The sequence below is a fragment of the Periplaneta americana genome, chromosome 12, assembly GCF_040183065.1.
Source record: "Periplaneta americana isolate PAMFEO1 chromosome 12, P.americana_PAMFEO1_priV1, whole genome shotgun sequence".
NCBI classification, from domain to species: domain Eukaryota; kingdom Metazoa; phylum Arthropoda; class Insecta; order Blattodea; family Blattidae; genus Periplaneta; species Periplaneta americana.
This window is the reverse complement of record NC_091128.1, coordinates 163350616-163374046: the sequence shown is the minus strand read 5'-3', so window position 1 is coordinate 163374046 and position 23431 is coordinate 163350616. Positions and strand designations below refer to the sequence as shown.

The 23431-nt window shown below is 37.9% G+C and overlaps 1 protein-coding gene across 1 annotated transcript in view; it reads right to left on the bottom strand.

Annotated features, from left to right (window-relative positions):
- The window catches only part of usp (ultraspiracle), a 223447-nt gene that overhangs the window by 190018 nt on the left and 9998 nt on the right, over positions 1 to 23431 (bottom strand). The gene's annotated exons all lie outside the window — the stretch shown is intronic.

Genomic DNA, 23431 nt, shown 5'->3' with positions numbered 1-23431 from the left:
TCCCAAAATAATAATTCGGTTGCTTATCATGTTACGAATATTAATGTTTATAATTTATGTTCTTGAATTATTATTATTCAAAAGAAATACACAAATGGAATCATTCAATACGAACACAAATAACAAGAATAGCAATCACTGTTTTCTGGATTATACACAAAACATTCATTATTATCCTTAATACAAGGTGTTTCAAAAGTAACGTATAATTGCAATTAAAAGAAAATGAAGGGATTTTGGAAAAAAAAAAAAAAAAAAAGATCAGACACGTCAACCCTTGCATTTAGAAAGGAATATATGTATGGAAACAGAGTATTTTTGCGACTATTGTGCGAGTTACGACATCATAGAAATAGTACATTATGCAACGAGCCTATAATGATAGTAATTAAGACGCGAGTATGTTTGTTTATGAAACGAGCGCAAGCAAGTTTCATAATTTTCATTCGAGCGTCTTAATTACCATTATAGGCAAGTTTCATACGACTTTTTATGCTCGACCATATTTCTAACTTGAAATTATTCAGAAGTATTCATTTTATTCGCATCTGACTGAAGAGCGGAAGTGACCTTGTGCATAGCTCGTGAATTGTGAGATGTGCGCAGACGCGAAAGTATTGATTTTTTCCGAGGAACAATAATGTTACTGACCTTGATATAATCTTGAGAATAACATGAACTAATTTTGATATAACCTGGAAATTGATTTAGAATTGAAAAACGAGATGACAAATTGAATTTATTTGAATATTATTTACAATTAACGCTAATTATTATAGTAACAGAACATAACCTTCTGCGACAGTATTGGATTTCCAGCTTCCGTGACGTTTCCCTCGTTGTCTTTCGATTGCATATCCGAGAATAATCGAAAACCTGAACTCTAATGAATAGGTGTACTTCAATGACATGCATTAAAGGACTGCTACCAGGTGTATAATTACTACATTTCGGCATGGTGGAGCATAATAGTACATTATGCAACGAGCCTATAATGAAGGTAATTAAGAAGCGAGTATGGATGTTTATGAAACGAGCGCTTGCGCTCGTTTCATAATTTTCATAAGAGCTTCTTAATCACCATTATAGGCGAGTTTCATACGACTTTTTATGCTCGACCATATTTCTAACTTGAAATTATTCATTTTATTTGTATCTAACTGACCTTGAGCAATACCTCGTAAATTGTGAGATGTGCGCAGACGCGAAAGTATTGACTTTTTCCGAGGAACAGATGTCCACATTGACCTTGATAGCCTATAAGAACCTACAGAGTAAACTAAATATTAAGTTTGATATAACATTGAAATTAAATTAGACATTGAAAAACGAGATGACAAATTGAATTTATTTGAATATTATTTACAATTAACGCTAATTATTATAGTAACAGAACATAACCTTCTGCGACAGTATTGGATTTCCAGCCTCCGTGACTTTTCGCTAATTCTCTTTCGATTGCATATCCGAGAATAATCGATACTTGCGGTTTTATAACGGTACAAAGCTGACTTGTCATTGGCTGAATACCTGTACTTTAATGAGTAGGTGTACTTTAATGACATGCGTTAAAGGACTGCTACCAGGTGTATAATTTTCTGAGTACAGCTGTGTGTTGGATATTCAAATCTACGAAACTTGAGGTGGTTTGAAGACATTATTACCATTAGAAATTAAATATTATTATAGTTAATATCATGATGCGTCTATTCTTCACTAATTGTACATAGTATTGATGCTATATTGATGACATGAAAGTGAAACGTTTTGAGGTTATGTAAGTAAGTGTAGAGAATATCTTAATTTAGATGTTCATTTCTATAATTTACTGAGTGACTGCTATATATAACTACAAAACCTAAGTACGATAATAATATTGTTATTAAAAATCAAATATTTTTATATTTATTAACCCAGTGGGGTTGGGTCTTTTTCATATACTTAATGGCGGTGTAGCTCAGGATAGGGACCAATGACGGGCTTATGTGAGGGCGGTAATGAACCTCCGGGTTCCTTAAAAGCCAGTAAGTAAGTAAGTAATGGCGGTGTAGTGTAGATATTGATATGTGTCATTGCCTTCAGTATTGGCTCGAGAGAGCGCAAAAATTACAGTTCCTAAGGAAAGATAAAGAGGTATTACTTACTGATAAAATAAGAGGCCTAGAAAATTTTGTAGTCTCCAGATCATTTCAGCAAGATCTCTTAGTAGGATAAAATGATTTTACGCTCTACATTTCAAGTTCTACATGCAGCAGCTATACGAAAATTGTATTGTTCGAAAGCTTAGCAAACCTGACATTTTTTTAACTTTCGCCTACAATCCACAATGACCTGAAATAGCTACTGCTATCGTCCTGACATTGATACTTGCGTTTTCGTCTTTTACTACATTTCGGCATGGTCGAGCATAAACATTCTTAAATGGTACCCTACAGTTTTTTTTATTCTGAAAGAGCGTATTTTTAACCAACACTTTCATTTGTTTCATATGGTAACGGTTACTATGGTTTCAGCTCCGATATCGGTATCCGTGTGGAATGGGTGGACGAAAGTATGACTGCGGCTGAATTCGGGTGGGCACTCCCCTGCCGATCCCCCTCCGCCGGTAATGGGGCTGACACCTGCACGCCAATGCCAGGGTCGGCTATTATTCACTTTCACTGTCGTGACACACTTCCGCGAACAGCAACAGGCACGGAAACAAAGTGCCTAGCCATCGGGTTCATATAGCGACGGGGATCATTCCAGCCGCCTTTGTGTGAAGTAACAACACAAAACCAAGAGCCTACATAACCACAGCATATTTTGTACACAGAGTACCTATTGGCTTGTGCAGCAAATGCTGCTGCAAACTAAGTTCGTTAGACGTTCAAATAAAAATTTTTCAGATTTATTTTCAATGAAGAACACTCGTCTTTTTGATAGTTATTTGCTTCCATAATAATGAAACATACTCCCTCTGAATGGATTTTTTTAGGCCAAATACTTTTTCTTGACCCTATCCACTTCAGTTTTTGAGTTTCAACGCGAAAACGCAAGTATCAATGTCAGGACGATAGCAGTAGCTATTTCAGGTCATTGTGGATTGTAGGCAAAAGTTAAAAAAATGTCAGGTTTGCTAAGCTTTCGAACAATACAATTTTCGTATAGCTGCTGCATGTTGAACTTGAAATGTAGAGCGTAAAATAATTTTATCCTACTAAGAGATCTTGCTGAAATTATCTGGAGACTACAAAATTTTCTAGGCCTCTTATTTTATCAGTAAGTAATACCTCTTTATCTTTCCTTAGGAACTGTAATTTTTGCGCTCTCACGAGCCAATACTGAAGGCAATGACACATATCAATATCTACACTACACCGCCATTACTTACTTACTTACTTACTTACTGGCTTTTAAGGAACCCGGAGTTTCATTGCCGCCCTCACATAAGCCCGCCATTGGTCCCTATCCTGAGCTATACCGCCAGTAAGTATATGAAAAAGATCCAACCCCACTGGGTTAATAAGTATAAAAATATTCGATTTTTAATAACAATATTATTATCGTACTTAAGTTTTGTAGTTATATATATAGCAGTCACTCAGTAAATTATAGAAATGAAGATCTAAAGTAAGATATTCTCTACACTTACTTACATAACCTCAAAACGTTTCACTTTCATGTCATCAATATAGCATCAATATTATGTACAATTAATGAAGAATAGACGCATCATGATATTAACTATAATAATATTTAATTTCTAATGGTAATAATGTCTTCAAACCACCGCAAGTTTCGTAGATTTGAGTATCCAATACACAGCTGTACTCAGAAAATTATACACTGCAGAATCAGTTTTTAATAACAAATTGAATTGAACTCTAAATATGTCGGCAATCCTGCAGGTCACGGCCTTCGTGTAATAGCCTGTTGTTAATTGTAGTGTGTGTTTTATTCTGAAATTCAATCAAGTCGGCCGTGATTCAATAAAATTAGTTCTCAAAACTGACAACAGATGGATTTTGGAAAATAGGAAAATTATGTAGGAAAATTGACAGTTCACTGAAAACTACAACTTTTCCGAAAAACTTTGGATGCCAGGCATGAAAATGAGGGGCCACTCATTAAAATCCGTTCAGCCGTTTTCCCGTAATTTCCATTACCAGTTCAAATTATATATATAGATGTTGTGGTCGAGGGTTCATGTACATTCGTTATCGTTTTAAACACAACCCAATCGACTCATTTCATCAACCAGTATTATAAGTTGACCAATATCATATATGTGAAAGGAATTTCGGGAGGGGCACTACGATCCAGCACTGCGACCTTTCAAGATCTATGTTAAGGTTGGTATTACACTATCAAAATTCTTTGAGAAAGAATATAATAGTAAATTATGCAACGAGCCTATAATGGTAGTAATTAAGACGCTTGTATGAAAATTACCATTCTAGTCAAGTTTCATACGACTTTTTATGCTCGACCATATTTCAACTTGAAATTATTCTTAAGTATTCATGTTATTCTTAACTGACTGAGGAACGAAACTGACCTTGTGCAATACCTCGTAAATTGTGAGATGTGCGCAGACGCGAAAGTATCTATTTTTTCCGAGAAACAAATGTCGACATTGACCTTGATATAATCTAGAGAGTAAAATAAACATTAATCTTGATATAACCTTGAAATTGAATTATACATTGAAAAACGAGATGACAAATTGAATTTATTTGAATATTATTTACAATTAACGCTAATTATTATAGTAACAGAACTGACCTTATTTCAAATATAGGTCATTTATTGATTTATTGTCTTTCGATTGCATATCCGAGAATAATCGATACTTGCGCTTTCATATTGCTACAATGGTGTTTTCTGATTGTTGAAACACCTGAACTTTAATGAATAGGTGTACTTTAGTGAGGTCCATTAAAGGGCTGCTACCAGGTGTGTAATTACTACATTTCGGCATGGTCGAGCATAAAATATTTTACCAATGCTCTGTGATAAAAGGTAGGATTTTGAGCATATTACACTATATAAAATATTATATAAAAATAACCTAAAATTAAGAATAGAGAAAGTTACACAACGCAGAACTGCACACATTGTATTCTTCACTCAGCATAATTAGGAACATTAAATCCAGATTAGGCTATGCAAATCTGGCTTTCAGGTAGTAGCTCCCTGTAAAGGTAAAGGTATCCCAGTCACACGCCATGAAGGCACTTGGGGGGCATGGAGGTAGAGCCTCATGCTTTCCATGACCTCGGCACTAGAATGAGGTGGTGTGATCGGCACCACGCTCTGACCGCTTTTTTAGCCCCGGGAAAGACCGACCCGGTACTCAATTTTATAGGAGGCTGAGTGAACCTCGGGGCCGTTCTGGAAGTTTGGCAACGAGAAAAATCCCGTCACCACTTGGGATCGAACCCCGGACCTTCCAGTCCGTAGCCAGCTGCTCTACCAATTGAGCTACCCAGCCGCCAGTAGCTCCCTGTATTATTCAAATTATTAAATTCAGATGTTTGAGATGGGCAGGGCATGTAGCACGTACGGGTGCATCTAGAAATGCATACAGTGTTAGTTGGGAGGTCGGAGGGAAAAAGGCCGAGACATAGATGAGACGATATTAAAATGGATTTGAGGGAGGTGGGATATGATCCTAGAGACTGGATTAATCTTGTTCAGGACGGGGACCGATGGCGCGCTTATGTGAGGGCGGCAATGAACCTCCGGGTTCTCTAAAAGCCATTTGTAAGTAACCTAAAATTAAGAAACAAGAATCCTCACCCTTCATTGATAATTAAATAAAATGTTTTTTTCGTCGCAGATATCCAAAAAAAAAAGAAAAAAAAATGAACAGAACTATGTATTTGGTGAACAATCGGTAGAACGGAGAAAAATTCTCTCCGGCACCGGGATTCGAACCCGGGTTTCTAGCTTTCACGTGTTGGCGCTTAAACCACTAAGCCACACCGGATTCAAGTTCCGATGCCGGATTGAATCCCTCTACCTACTGTGTTTCCCTTTGTTGACCTACCCTCGTGTATACTCCATTTTATTTCAAGGAGTGCAGTTCGGTGGCTCCTTTGAACACTCACTTACAGATTTATGACTTCCTACACAAACACCTCTGACAATTCCATCCTGTCCCCTTGTCCCAACATTGCACAGTGCCACAATCCTGGTGACCCTCGAAATGAGACAGTGAGACTGACGGGATTCTTGGAATTCGGAAAAGATATGGCAACTCTGCCTCCACGTGGATTTGACGGGAGCCTGTCAATTCTTCTGAACGAGGGTTGTGACTGGTTACTGACAGAAGAAGACAAGATTTCCGTCACAGTAAGGAAAACATTTATTTATGACAACCAATAAGTAGGGGGCAGTAGAAGGTCTGTCGACAAAGTCCTTTCTGTGAAACTGCACTCCATGAAATAAAATATAGTATACCGTGTCACAGTATGTGTGACAGTAGACACAATGTCCAACCACAAGTACAGAGGTACATCCACTCCTCCTGTTCTGAAAACAGTTCTTCAATAAATCCTCTAAGTAGATGTTGAACAGGGTAGGTGATAAAGGGCATCTTTGACGTACTCCTCTCCCAATTTCGCTTCATTCTGCTGGAGCTAAGGCAATTCTCACTAAGTGGTTGTGACCTACTATTATTTAAAATCACACAACCACCACCACTTACACGTTCTACAATTACCTACCATCTTTTATTATTTAGTAGTTTTCTACAGTATACAGTCGTTTTTCTACAACCCATTACCAATTTTGTTTCCCTGTAAGTTCCTATCCTGTCTTTTTCGGTCAAGCCTCTACAATCCTTACTTCGCACCCAATCCATTCATTCTTCCTTAGGTCTTCCCCGTGTTCTATTGTTCTCTGAGTCCCACCCGAGCATCAGCATTGTTATTCTATCACTTGTCAACCTTTTCACATGTTTAAACCATTTTAAAAACAGATTAGCGATTAGAAGCATCTGAAATATAGATATGGAGAAGAAAATGTTATGTTTTATTTAACGACGCTCTCAACTGCAGAGGTTATATCAGCGTCGCCGGATGTGCCAGAATTTTGTCCCGCAGGATTTCTTTTACATCCCAGTAAATCTACTGACATGAGCCTGTCGCATTTAAGCACACTTAAATGCCATCGACCTGGCCCGGGATCGAAACCGCAACCTTGGGCATAGAAGGCCAGCGCTATACCAACTCGCCAACCAGGTCGACTATAGAGAAGAATGAAACGTGTGAGTGGACAGACAAAATTAGAAATGAAGCTGTGTTGGAAAGAGTGGGTGAAGAAAGAATAATGCTGAAACTGATCAGGAAGAGAAAAAGGAATTGGTTGGGCCATTGGTATACTGAAGGATGCACTAGAAGGAACGGTGAACGGGAGAAGAGTTCGGGACAGAAGAAGATATCAGATCATAGACAACATTAAGATACATGGATTGCATGCGGAGACTAAAAGGAAGGCGAAGAAGGACAATTGAAGAATGCTGGGTTTGCAGTGAAGGACCTGTCTTTGGGCAGAAAATAATGAATGAATGAATGAATGATCCTTCTTACTGATTTAAGCGTTATGCTTTCCTGTAAATTTCGTTCTTGAAGATACAGTCATACGATAACCAGAGCTAGGAAGTTTGTACCAAAACTGTTAAGTTGTGTGAGCTTGGACTATAACTCTGCCGAATGAAAAGTAATAGCGCATCACTCAATGTCAGTGAACCAGAACAACAAACATGTAGGCTACAGCCGGTGGTAACCAAACATGTGCGCCAATCGTCCACAGCCTTAGAAGAAGAAAATAAGAAACTAATAATATAATAAAAACAGTAATTTGTAATTATAAACTTCGTAAATCCTAAACTGAAATAATTTACCCATACACATAAAAATAACATAGGCTACTAAGTATACAATTATGATTCTAGCCTCATTACAACAAATAACAAAGAACATTTTCATTTTATCGAAAGAAATACTCCTTTTATGTTCAGAAAAAAAAATACTCTAAAAATATTCGTTCTACGTCATCGGAGCAAATCTGAAATATGATACAGTATTTCTTACTATCATCAGGTGAACAACCACTTTGTGAATCTAATAGTATATCTCGTATGTGGCACATAATATTAAACCCATAATTGTTTTCAAGAAAATTTTTCATTTCTGTTGCAATGGCAGCTAGGAAGTTCGTATCGTAATTCCGATGTTGAACTTGGACTGTAACGCAACCGAATGCATAGCAGCACGAGACGTCAACATTTAACGAAGAATAATCCGGGAAAAAATAAACGTGTTACACACTGCTGTCTGCATAATTATTTAATAACAGATGAGTTTACATTTTTTTGGAATCATGCATAATATTAACATTACGTAAATAATACAGTAATAATAAAATAGCTCAGAACCTAAAATATCAATACAAATTAACAATATTCTTCAAACTATCCACGACTGTACTACACAGATCCACAGAATGGTACTATACGCTGTTTATGTGAACATACTGTGTACAGTGCTGTAGTTGGCCGGTACACCGTACCGTCTAAAATAAAAACTCGCTGTTACCGTACCAGAAAAAAAATATATAGACTCGAAAATATATTAATTGTGTTTGAATAATCTTTATTAGATTTGTAAATAGAAGATGTTAGCTATTTGAAAAACATTTTGATTTTGATATCTGGCATAATGGTAGCGGCTGGCATATCCTTTGCTTAAACGCTTGTCCATTCGATGTTTTATCGAAAAGCATTGTCTGGCACTTCAGGAGTAGTTGTGATTTGTTAATTTCGAGCTTGCATACCGCCGTTGTATTTCTATAAGTAATTAACACTAACTTCATGGCATGGTGCCTCAAGAAATCTGCTACACTGATTTGCTCATTTCAAAACTTGCGTAGATGCCTTCGCATAACACCAATTTTATGATGTGGCGTCTCAAGAAATCTGCTACACTGATTTGCTAATTTCAAAACTTGCGTAGATGCCTTCGCATAACACCAATTTTATGATGTGGCGTCTCAAGAAATCTGCTACACTGATTTGCTAATTTCAAAACTTGCGTAGATGCCTTCGCATAACACCAATTTTATGATGTGGTGCTTCAAGAAATCTGCTACACTGATTTGCTAATTTCAAAACTTGCGTAGATGCCTTCGCATAACACCAATTTTATGATGTGGCGTCTCAAGAAATCTGCTACACTGATTTGCTAATTTCAAAACTTGCGTAGATGCCTTCGCATAACACCAATTTTATGATGTGGCGTCTCAAGAAATCTGCTACACTGATTTGCTAATTTCAAAACTTGCGTAGATGCCTTCGCATAACACCAATTTTATGATGTGGCGTCTCAAGAAATCTGCTACACTGATTTGCTAATTTCAAAACTTGCGTAGATGCCTTCGCATAACACCAATTTTATGATGTGGCGTCTCAAGAAATCTGCTACACTGATTTGCTAATTTCAAAACTTGCGTAGATGCCTTCGCATAACACCAATTTTATGATGTGGCGTCTCAAGAAATCTGCTACACTGATTTGCTAATTTCAAAACTTGCGTAGATGCCATCGCATAACACCAATTTTATGATGTGGCGTCTCAAGAAATCTGCTACACTGATTTGCTAATTTCAAAACTTGCGTAGATGCCTTCGCATAACACCAATTTTATGATGTGGCGTCTCAAGAATTCTGCTGCACTGATTCACTAATTTTAAAGCTCGCTCAGATGTAATGCTAGAAGCTTGCTAGAGGAGGGAAATATTGTTAATTTCCGTGCGTTCATAAATCTAGAGTTATTATACATTCTATTCCAATTTCAACTAAAGAATGTGAATGAGCAAAATTGTGATGAACGATATCTGCAATAAGAAAAGAAATACTCTTCCAGTAAAAGAGTTCTTAGGTTTTTGTTCATAAAAAGTGTTGGGCCACCATGTCAGCGTTTAATTTCTTACCTATATTAAATTCAGGAAGAGGAAAAGGAATTGGTTGGGTCACTGGCTGAGAAGAAATTGCCTACTGAAGGATGCATTGGAAGGAATGGCGAACGGAAGAAGAGTTCGCAGCAGAAGAAGATATCAGATGATAGACGACATTGAGATCTATGGATCATATGAGGAGACAAAGAGGAAGCAGAAAACAGGAAAGACTGGAGAAAGCTGGGTTTGCAGTGAAAGACCTGCCCTTGGGCAGAACACTGAATGAATGAATTACTATGCAATTGTGGCTGCGATCTGGAAGGAGGTCTCCCGAGGCGAATGCATGTCGAAGAAGTACCTAACCTCGAAAAAGAACTGCAAAACGAGTCCATACAAAGTCTAGTCTGACCAAGGAGATTTCAACAGTACTCCCTAAAATTTGTTAATTTTTTTTTCCAACTACAGCACTAACTGTGTATCATCTGTAGCAGGGCGAGGCGCGGGTGACATCTATACTCCTCGCTGTACTCAACTGAAATCTACTGTTTTGGTACGAACTTCCTACCTATGATGATAATTTAAAAATTAAATGGCAGGGATACACATATTGCCACTGATTTACGGAGAGAAAAGCACGACATTTACATGGCCTAGGCTATATTGCAGGGTTACTGTAGTTTTCCAATTTCGTCAGTTAGGACTTCGAAAATATTTGGTTCCTATGTCATATATCCATCTCATATAACTCAGAAATAATTGAGAAGATAAAATATACTAGTTATTTTAGACCAGATAAGAGATTTTATGCGACTTTCAGAGAATTTTCCACTCATAAGAATAAAGATTTTTTTTCTGACTTTGAAGTAATTTTCACAAGACACAGGCTAGTGATGTTTTAGGCGAAATGGAGTTTTTTATGTGTATTAAAGAATTCTCACAAGATCTGGGAGCATTTTAAGCCAAACAGGAGTTTTTAAGGACTTTGACAAGAGCGACCTGGAAACAGAAAGATGGGCGAAAAGTCTTAAAATACTGGTGCAGTTCTGCCATGCAGTCGGCCATGAACATATCTTCAATGGGCAACAATTGTCCACGTGACTGTAAGGAATGCAGAAGCCCGAGGCAGTTGGTTACGCTCCGTCGGCTCAGAGTGGTGGAGGCAGTAATTGTGACAGCCAAGGCCGGGTTTGCATATACAGCGCAAATATCATACTTACGGTGTGGCTCAGACCTAAATCAAGGGTTACTTAACCTCTCCACATGTTTATGCAACAGAATCATCGCCATCGAGGCCCATTCTATTAGAAGACTGGTCATTTAACATTCACAAGCAAACCTCAACATTCACTCTTCATGTGCGTTCCCTTTCCTTATGCAAAACGCTTCACTCTCCACCTTCTACGTTCGGTTTGCACATGCGCAACAACCGGAATGTCAGTGAACGGATTACTGTATTGGAACTTCTGAGTTTTAGTTCTCCAATGTCGGTAACCGGTCTAATAAGGGGATACGGAATTGTCTATCTTTACAATGTTTTTTTTTATTGGATTATTTTACGACGCTGTATCAACATCTAGGTTATTTAGCGTCTGAATGAAATGAAGGTGATAATGCCGGTGAAATGAGTTCGGGGTCCAGCACCGAAAGTTACCCAGCATTTGCTCGTATTGGGTTGAGGGAAAACCCCGGAAAAAACCTCAACCAGGTAACTTGCCCCGACCGGGATTCGAACCCGGGCCACCTGGTTTCGCAGCCAGATGCGCTGACCGTTACTCCACAGGTGTGGGCTTTACAATGTTAAATTGCGTCTTACATAAGGAACTTTCCTCGAAAACTGTTGAAGCTAGACAAAATGACTTTTTACAGCTCATGAACACGTAACTTGACTTTTTGCTCAAACAGTAGTTTCTCTTTTAATTTAATTCCTCCATTTCTCCATTCGTAGGTCTATATTTCTTTCAATGAGTTTCAGTACATTACTCCCTTTGACATCTCTAAAATTCAACAAATTTTAAAAATAATGTTTCAGTACACGTAAAATATAGAAATAAACAATTCCTGAAAATTGCAGCTTTCTAGATGAAACAAGTTGAGAGGAGGTTCCTCTTGTGTAAGAAACCTAAACTTTCGGAAATTAAGCGTTAATAAGACAAATATACAGTGAACCGTAAGTAATGCCATTAATTTCAGGGAGTTATTCTTTGAGATATTTCAAAAAAAAAAAAAAAGCTTAATATAACTTTGCTAATTTTTTCTTCCTTTTCGAGATAAAAAATTGTTATATTAAATATTTCACAGAGTGTTTTGGGAAAGCCATTCATTTAATTCCCAATATGCTCAGTCAATTAAGAGGGCAGTGAATTATGATAATAAATGATTGAAAGTATTTTGCTTTTGTCCTTTAAATGTGCAGAAATTTGATCCGAACAAATATAACTTTTCGTTCTGAAAAGGGATTTTTAAATGTTACATTTATTCAGATACAATTTCTGCATATTTAAAGGACAAAAATAAAATTGTTTATATAATATACTCCTATTATCATAATACACTGCTTTCTTAAATTGACTAAGCATACATTCATTCTTAGTGTTCTGCCCAAGGGCAGGTCTTTCACTGCAAACTCAGCATTCTCCAATCTTTCCTATTTTTTGTCTTCCTCTTAGTCTCCGCATATGATACATATGTCTTAATGTCGCCATCATCTGATATCTTCTTCTGCCCCGAATCTTATCCCGTTCACCATTCCCTCCAGTGCATCCTTCACAAGGCAGTTTCTTCTTAGCCAGTGACATTCCTTTTCCTCATCCTGATCAGTTTCAGCACCATTCCTTCTTCACCCATGCTCCATCCCAGTGTTGCCAATTCAGCGTTTTTCCCGCTAGATCTAGCGTTTAAATTTTTTTTTAATTTGTATTGCTGATATAGGGATTTAGCGGGTATTTTCAGCACTCACGGCGACAAAATAATATAATTTTACATTGACAATATAGCAATTTAGCAGTTTCTGCACGGTTTCACAGCGGATTTTTAAGAATCGAGTTGGCAACACTGCTCCATCCTTCTCCATATCCACATTTCAAATGCTTCTAGTCGCTTCTCTTCACTTCGTCGTAATGTCCATATTTCTGCCTCATACAATGCCACTCCACACAAAGCACTTCAGTAGATTCTTCCTTATTTCTTTCTCCAGAGGTCCACAGAAGATGCTCCTTTTCCTATTAAAAGCTTGCTTTGCCATTGCTATCCTCTTTTTGACTTCCTGGCAGCAGCTCATGTTACTTTTTATAGTACACCCCAAGTATCTGAAGCTGTCCACTTGCTCTACTGCCTCATTTAGAATTCCTCTTCTTCCTTCTTTACTTTTCTTCCTATGACCATGATCGTCATCTTCTTGCCATTTATTTTTTATTTTATTGGGTTATTTTACGACGCTGTATCAACATCTAGGTTATTTAGCGTCTGAATGAAATGAAGGTGATAATGCCGGTGAAGTGAGTCCGGGGTCCAGCACCGAAAGTTACCCAGCATTTGCTCGTATTGGATTGAGGGAAACCCCCGAAAAAAAACCTCAACAAGGTAACTTTCCCCCACCGGGATTCGAACCCGGGCCATCTGGTTTCGCAGCCAGACGCGCTGACCGTTATTCCACAGGTGTGGACCTTGCCATTTATTTTGGGAATTAAATCAATGGCTTTCCTAAAACACGCTATGAAAGATTTCATATAGGCCTAAAATAATTTTTTTCTCGAAAAGGAACAAGAAACGAGAAAAATATTGTATTAAACTTTTTGTTTGAAATATCTCAAAGAATAACCTCTTGAAATCAATGACAATACGGTTCACCCTGTATATTTAATTTCTTACTGTAAGTATTAAAGTTTGCCATAGATAAAGAGTACCATAACATAATAAATACCTTAAAGCTCCTTTCATTGAGGTTCTAGCTGATACGTACAGGCTTTGACACGGAAATTGGTCGCTGTTCAGAGTCTAGTCTCATCTCGGAATAGCTCGGGAATCATCGTGAACGTCGTGTGTTCTACATAGCGAGGTTCGAAATCCGATATTTGGAAAGCCATAAAGGCTTCGTAGGGAATATGTCGTTTCGTCACATACAGATACGTCGCTGCTACGAACTGACTTCATTCTCGGACCTCGATGCTTAATATTTTTCCGTGTGAATCTCGCGTTAACCTGAACGACATTTAGACAAATTCACGCTACAGGACATCGACCATTTTCCATGTCGAAGGGTGTACATCTATTATCAGGCAGTACATCTCATGTAACGATGTGACGGAGGAAGAACAATAAAATTATTATTATTATTATTATTATTATTATTATTATTATTATTATTATTATTATTATTTGTATATATATGAACTCTGATTAATGTAATATGATGCTAGTCAGCCATGTATGAAATGGAGGGGAAAAGGAACTGGCCATTTACCCCATTATCTCCTGGCCTATTTGCCTCATAGCTATGCCTTATTTGTCACTTATGAGATTCAAACCTGTCTTCGGACAGTTGACTAAACAAACAAGCAACAAATACCTTAAGGCTTTAAAAAAAAAGTATATTATTTTACGCTGATATAGCGAAAAATAACAAACTGAAACAAACAAATTAAAACACAAAATATGTGAACAAAAATCAAGAAGAAATGAATTAAAGCCATGGCCCGTATGTATTATGCCTAAAAATAGTTGATTCTTTGAGAATTGCAAATTGCGAGATCTCTCAAATCTTATTCCTTTTATACCCTAGCTAATAACTGTTATGCATTTGTTATATGTATGTAAAATATAAAAACGTTCGCATACTTACGAGATGTTATCAGCACAGACGCGTTTTTTAAATATACACAGATTTCAACATTCCGGAAAAGTTGAACTTACGAGGTTTTAGAAGTAAGACGACTACGTGATGTATCATTTTGAAGCGGAAAAATCAAGAAATAAAGTAGGGAAAAATATATAAAACTAGGAAAGAGAGAGTATCTTGGAGCAACAGTAACAAATATAAATGATACTCGGGAAGAAATTAAACACAGAATAGATATGGGAAATGCCTGTTATTATTCGGTTGAGAAGCTTTTGTCATCCAGTCTGCTGTCAAAAAATTTGAAACTTAGAATTTATAAAACAGTTATATTACCGGTTGTTCTGTATGGTTGTGAAACTTGGACTCTCACTTTGAGAGAGGAACATAGGTTAAGGGTGTATGAGAATAAGGTGCTCAGGAAAACATTTGGGGCTAAGAGGGATGAAGTTACAGGAGAATGGAGAAAGTTTCACAACACAGAACTGCACGCATTGTATTCTTCACCTGACATAATTAGGAACATTAATCCAGATGTTTGAGATGGGCAGAAAATGTAGTACGTATGGGCGAATCCATAAATGCATTTAGAGTGTTAGTTGGGTGGACGGAGGGAAAAAGGCCTTTAGGGAGGCCGAGACGTAGATGGGAAGATAATATTAAAATGGATTTGAGGGAGGTGGGATATGATGATAGAGAATGGATTAATCTTGCTCAGGATAGGGACCAATGGCGAGGTTATGTGAGGGCGGCAATGAACGTCCGGGTTCCTTAAAAGCCAGTAAATAAGGAAAGAGAGAGTGAAGAAGAATAATGTTGAAACTGATCAAGAAGAGAAAAGGAATTGGCTAGGTCACTGGCTGAGAAGAAACTGCCTACCAAAGGATACATTGGAAGAAATAGTGAACGGGAGAGAAGTTCGAGGCAGAAGAAGATATCAGGTGACAGACATTAAGATATATGGATCGTATGCGGAGACGAAGAGGAAGACAGAAAAGAGGGAGGACTGGAGAATGCTGTATTTGCAGTAAAGGACCTGCCTTTGGGCAGAAAACTATGAATGAATACAGCAGAATCCACAACATTCCTCATTAATTTGATTATCATATAAGCAAACGGCTTGTGATACAGGCGTAATTGCAAGATAATCTATGGCGAATCCTCGGCCTCATCTCGCCAAATATCATCTCACTATCACCAATTTCATCGACGCTAAATAACCTAGTAGTTGATACAGCGTCGTTAAATAACCAACTAAAAATACAGGCGTAATTGAAAGTGTTGAGAAACTACAATCGCCACACTTTGAGTTCAGAAATTTCCTACACGTTCTGCAAAAACGTGTCCATTTGGCTTGTCTAAAATGGTACAATGGTGCCAGAAAGCATACCAAGGCCGCCTTACAGGAAGCTGAGAGCAACAGGTGCTAAGAAACCCGACCTCGCCGCATGCTACTTCCTAGAGGAAACGTGTCCTTGGTGCAGAGACGTCTGTCTTCTGTAGGCGAGCCAACATAACAAGATACCAACCCTACAATAATAAAGAGAGGTAACATAATACCACAGCTTATTTAGTGCATTGGATCCGGGTTCAATTTCTGGTTCAGAAAATCAAATGTGGACATTTGCAACTAGTTCTAAAGTGGGGTAAGTCAGAATTATTCATCCCTGACGGGGAAGTTAACACCAGCAAGTTTTGCAGGCAGAAAACATCTGGTGGTTTTTTTTTTATTAAGTGGAAATTACCTTTTTCAACAGCTGTTTCGAAGTGTATTTGCAACTCCCCTTTCGTATATCTGAATATCGTGGAATGGGGATAAACTTGGTCAGGAGAAAAATTAAAGCATTGTGACATTCAAATGCTGTCGTCTGCGATACAACGAACTTTTCTGTTGATTTTCCAGTTCGTCATTTTTTCCGGTTATTATATGCTTATTTAAATTGTGTTAACTCTCGCTAGTGGTTTTATATTTTATTTTATCCGTCTTAGTATTTATTTTATTATTATAAATATTTTTGTTTTATCACTGTTATTATTATTATTATTATTATTATTGTTGTTATTATTATTATTATTAATGAATTATTTTGTATTACAATCTTTGTATCATTTCTGTCACGATTATTCTATTATTATTATTATTATTATTATTATTATTATTATTATTATTATTATTATTATTATTACTATTATTTATATCATCAGCATTATTATTTGAACCCTGTAAAATTTATGTAGACTACTGGACTGTACCCGAGCACGAGCATATGCTCATTTCGGGTATCTATTCATATGTATTCAATTCAAATGTAAATGGTAAATAAATTTGTAAAAAATATATACTTTTTGTTTAGTTTATTGTGTAGCTCTAACAGAAGTGTCATTATTTAGAGGTACAAAGGACCAATTCCCCCCCTCCCCGACTTTAAGATCAAATTAATACGTGATTTAGTAATAATCCATGTATTGTGGGTCCCTATCATCACGGCATGGCGCGTCCTCAGGTTGCGGATAGAGGAGGCGGCCTCCAGATATGGAGGGTAAAAAGGTAAAAAGGTAAAGGTATCCCCGTAACATGCCATGAAGGCACTTGGGGGGCATGGAGGTAGAGCCCCATGCTTTCCATGACCTCGGCACTAGAATGAGGTGGTGTGGTCGGCACCACGCTCTGGCCGCCTTTTACCCCCGGGAAAGACCCGGTACTCAATTTTATAGGAGGCTGAGTGAACCTCGGGGCCGTTCTGAAAGTTTGGCAACGAGAAAAAATCCTGTCACCACCTGGGATCGAACCCCGTAGCTGCGAATATATTGAATAAGCAGTCGTGGACAGCCGATAAGGGGTGGTCCTCCAGCTTGGGGGTTGGGCGAAGGTCTAACAACCCATCGCCGTAAAAAACAGCTTGTTACGAAACCAAACACTAAGCAATCTTTGGGGAGGCCGAGACGTAGATGGGAGGATAATATTAAAATGGATTTGAGGGAGGTGGGATAGGATAGAGACTGGATTAATCTTGCTCAGGATAGGGACCGATGGCGGGCTTATGTGAGGGCGGCAATGAACCTCCGGGTTCCTTAAAAGCCTTAAGTAAGTTGAGTAATCGGCGAAAGATACCTATCTAGAGAAAAATAAAGAAGTGTATGTAGTATATCTAGACCTATAAAAGCCTTCTGACACAGTGGTTTGGAATAAACTAAATTGGTGTTGACTGGAAAGAGAGAAGGCTGTTCAGTAATGTTTATATATATTTTTTTAATTTTACTTTGTTATTTAACGACGCTGTATCAACTACGAGGTTATTTAGCGTCGATGGAATTGGTGATAGCGAGATGATATTTGGCGAGATGAGGCCGAGGATTCGCCATAGATTACGTGACATTTGCCTTACGGTTGGGGAAAACCTCGGAAAAAACTCAACCAGGTAATCAGCCCAAGCGGGAATCGAACCCGCGCCCGAGCGCAACTCCAGATCGGCAGGCAAGCGCCTTAACCGACCGAGCTACGCCGGTGGCTAGTAATGTTTATATGAAACAACGTGCCAAAATGAAGATAGAAGAAATGTAATAGGGAAGGGTAATAGGGAGAGGAGTACGGCAAGAATGCCCTTTATCACCAACCCCTTTGAACATCTACTTGGAAGATTTAGCGAAGAACTGTTTTCAGAACATGGAAGGAGTGATAGTAGGAGGAAGGCGAATGAAGTGCATAAGATTTGCTGATGATCAGTCTTAGGAACTTGGTACCAAAACATTGCTTTCAGGTTGAGTGCAGCCAGGCATATAGATATACTGTGCTAGCATACTATACTCTGTTCATATAAACAACTCACAGTATATCAGCAACTATTGGTGGATGGCTCGTCACTACATTACAATAATATGCACTTTCATTACTTGCTAACGTTCGCAATGGAGTCGTGCAGTTTAATGGGTGGTTTTCAACGTGACAGATGTTAAATAGAAAGAAGTTGAATGCAATATTTCAAGAACTTTCTGGTAACCATAGTAACAAAAAAGGAGAAACATTTTACTGTAAATTATGTAAAATCGAGTTCCATTCTGAAAGTCTGCACACATACTTAAAATTAAATGGGGAATGCAATTATACTTTTTTCATATTATTTATTTTAGAGTAGCGAAATTCCTTGAATTTGGAATTTTAAAACATAATTATAGTTTGCACACAAACTGCTACATTTCATCTACTCCAACGACATACATGTTGAAAGCCTGTTTAATTAGGTTTAAAACGAGCCCAGAACGGTACTCCTACGACAATTAGAATATGAGATATTAAAGTTAATAAGAAACAATGTGCAGACTTTATAGAGATTTAAATATTTTGTAATTATTAAATTAAAGGAGTTTGGGGACAACAAAAATAACTGTGTGTATTTTTACCAGTAATGGCCGGTGACAGAAATCCTCGGTGAGTCCTGATGTAAATTAAGTAGGCTACCTCACATACAAAATGTTTATTATTAATGATAATTTATTATTATTACTATTATTATTACATCATCATTAATGAAAAATAATGTCACTCACCAAATAAGTTGCTATGCTGAGAGTTTGTTTCAGTAACTGTTTAATTTTGATAAAGCAACACATATTATGCTCAGCTGAAGAAGCATGTGTTGAAATTCCCCTGGAAACATTTTTCAGATCGTTGAAGCTGTCAGTAAGCTCCCTCTCCTTCTCTCACCCCCCCCCTCTCTCTCTCTTTACAACAACAAGCACAACCAACAGAATAGACGAAGTCGAAACTTTTCAATTTCCGAGTTTCTGTATTACACTTAACACACATGTACTGCACACTATTTTTGGCCGATCTTAATAAAAAATATATTATTAGTATATTATTAATCATTTTTAATTTAAATAATAGTTTGTTTTTGCATGTGTGATCGCCATTTGTTATTTGTCGATAGGTGTCATTATTTGTTATTATTCGTGTTTGTCGATAGGTGTTATTCATTTGTGATTTAGAGCGTATTCCGAATCTCACCGGTGAGCAATCCGATGGCATCACGGTGTTCCGAATTCCACCGATGACGTAATTGATGCTCCACCGGTGTCGCACCGGTGCCATCAACTTGTAGAGGTGGTGGCAGTCTCCATCAGCCGCCATCAGTGAATCTGATTGGTTCTTGTATAGGGGGGGAATTAGCAGACGAATGACATCGTGCACTGTTGTGTCATGGCGGTGTGTTCTGCTTTAGTTCTGCTGTATTGTTTGTAATGAGCACAACGTAAAAACAATATGTTAATGGCTTATGAGCGAACATGTCAACGGACCCGTTATTACTACCGGTTCAAGAAATAAATTGTTTATGCTATCTTTTCTTTGAACGAGATGGGAGTACGAAAATTTCGCAAAATTTTGCTAACGTAGCACAGACAACAACTTGTATAGTCGCCATGACAGCCATCGATCCTTCCAGCAGTTTTGTTCCTTATTTCGCTGCAACGTGACGTCATTGATGCCACCGGACCGGTGAGATTCGGAATACGCTGTTACTTACCGCAAGTATGTTGTAAGTTTATCTTACAAGGCCTACCAAGAACGTCGGTAAGGTTGTTAAAAAACAAGATCGGCCAAATAGTATATTGCGATACAAGTGTGGTAAGTGAGATTTACAGAAACGATGAAAAGTTTGAAAAGACGAGACTAAGTCGAGTCTTCAATTTCCTAGTTTCTGTAACACTTAGACATATTGAAGCGCACAACGGTATAAAACAACACCTCGACAAATGTCTGAAAAGACATTGAGAGCGGGTGAAAGCCATCAGGTAGAGGTAATAATAATGAGAAGTGCGCACAAATGTGCATCAGTTTTGGGCTCTGCTGTATTCCAGCAGCGATTTTCTTTTTGAACACTCACTGAAGTGGTATACTTCGCACGAAAACATGACGACCTTCCCTCATCCCCTTCACCAGTTAACTGCAGGCACGCGCAAGGGATAAACCCTTAGCCGAGTTGCCAATTCTTGAAGTCATTGTGATTTGCGAACGTTTTTCAAACTGTGTTCCGTGAAACCGCGATTTTCAGAAAGACTATATTATCTTTGTAAATATACCTTAATTTATAATTACTAAAACAAAATTGGTATAAAAATGAACAAACTTATTTTAAAAACACTTTATATTTATATTTTCACTAACATGTTTTGCCTAAATAAACAAAAAAATGCAGACTTCTATAATAAGTGTTAAATTCTCATGTTATTGAAGTTCCAGAATTTTATACTTAATTAAGAATGTTGCGCTGGTAAAATTTTCTGAAATTGTGATCATTGAATAGTTATAGAATTTATAGTACAAAAGAGTAAAGTTAGATTTTATCAGCTTCGCCTTGGGTGATAATTTCCACGAACGCATAAAATCTGTTTACTCTAGTATGCTATACAATATTTTATTCATTACTGGTATGTAAATTTAATTTTAAATTGTAGGGCTTTTCTTTGTAATGTGTTGTTGGCGAAGAAATTCATTTACATTCATTTTAATTAATGCTAATATGTTGGTTGTCATGTAGAGAGTGATTTAAAAACATTTAATTCACTGCTGTAAGTTAGAAAACTTTTAAGCACTGTTGTGAATAATGTCATATTTAGGTTGCTAAGGACGGTGTTGCTGTTGGCCATATCTCTTTCGCGTACTTTTCACTTATGTTCGGCGAAGTAAATCACGTATAAAATCGTCTATCTTACCGAATTCTGTTTTAATTTGTTTATTTTCTCTTTAGTTGGTGAACCGTAATTCTTAATTTCTATGCCCATATATCCAACTCCGCCGGTTGCGTCCGATGTTAAGTGATTAAGATGTATACTTATTAAATTGCCTGAACTTTCGATTACTTTATGGATAGAATTTCTAACGTTAGACACAATTTTAACACTTTGTTTTCTTAGCTACGCTCCTCTGCAAATAAGATATTCTGTTTTCTTCGACGGTGTTATTTGTTATTCTTGTCGTGATCTTCAGGTGTATCAGGAGGCCTAGCTGCGGATCATCTGCTCCAACGCTCATTAATCATGGCCGGAATAAATTAGACATATTGAGGCGCACAACGGTATAAAACAACACGTCGACAAAGACACTGAGAACGGGTGAAAGCCATCAGGTAGAGGCAATGACTGTTAGATTTGGCAATGCTGGGATCTATTGTATTTCTGCCACGCGGCTAGGGGTTGAGTAGAGGATGGGGGTTTATGAGGGATTACCAATTCCAAGAAGAGAGGCCGTCATGTTTCCGAGCCAAGTATATATCTTGCACATGGTTTGTCACACAGTTTACACACGCATTCCGGTGATGGGTCGTGATAGTTTGACCTTCTGCAGAGTTTGTGGTGATACCCATGCACTGTCAGTCTTGTCACTGTAGAGGTAATGACTGCTAGATTTGGCAATGCTGGAATCCATTGTATTTCAGCCATGCGACTAGGGATTGAGTAGAGGATGGGGTTTATGAGGGTTTACCAATTCCAAGAAAAGAGGGCGTCATGTTTTGGAGGCAAGTACACACTTCGCTTCAGTCGCAACTCAGACGCAGTAGTGGCCGGACCTTCTTTAAAACCATGTCGTATATATACCGGCCGTGGTTACCAAGCGAAGGAGTTGGCAAACCTGGTCCTTCTTCCGAGGGAACACCGGTCAAGAAACTGGCTTCTGTTGTTGGAAGAGGCGCAAAATTGCGAAAACAAACTGTACTCATAGTGAAAAGAGTGAGAACATTTATTCGTAATATCGTTCAAAATGGTGGTGTTTTGAACAGTAAATGTGTGAACCAGTTAATAGCAGATGCAACGGGGATAGGAATAAGTACAGTGAAGAAAATCAAGCGAATTGAAGACACCAGTATCTACCAAACTCCAACAAAGAAACGTTTGAATAAAAAGAAATTCCAATTCGACAAAATCGATGATCTCACCCGTGACTTGCTCCGCAGGGTAGTGTACGAGTGCTACAGGAAAGGAGTGTCGCCCACAATGTGCGTCTTGGGCGACATAATGCGAGACGACGACGCCGGCACAGATCACGAGTTTCCTTATGGAAATGGAACAATTAATAGATTACTGCACAGTATGGGGTTTTCACAACAGACCCTAAATACAAAATCAGTAAGAGCAGAAACTTACGATATCATTGCCTGGCGTTACAGATATTTGGAAGCCATTGAAACCTATCGGTCGCAAGGATATCGGGTCGTATACCTGGACGAAACCTGGTATGATATAAATACTAACATGATGAAGAATTGGTCTAACGACGCAGAAAATTGCGTATTGTCCACTTCTGGTCAGAAAGGAGAAAGGATTGTCATTATGCATTGTGGTGGACGATTAGGCTTCGTCGATGGTGCTTTGTTCATGACGCAAGAAAAGATGGCTGACTACCACGGTACAATAAATGAAGATATTTTTGAGAAATGGTTTGAAAACTGCATATTAAAAAGCCTAGAAGAGCCATCGGTCATCGTCTGTGACAATGCTTCGCATCACAGCCGCATACTGAACCCAAGACCAAATACATCTTGGAGAAAAGACGCCATACTCCAATACATGAGAAGCCATGGCATAAAAATACCAGATCCAGTTCCAATAGTGCACGTACTCCTGGAAGTTATTGATGAACAACTTCCACCCGGTGCAGGGAAA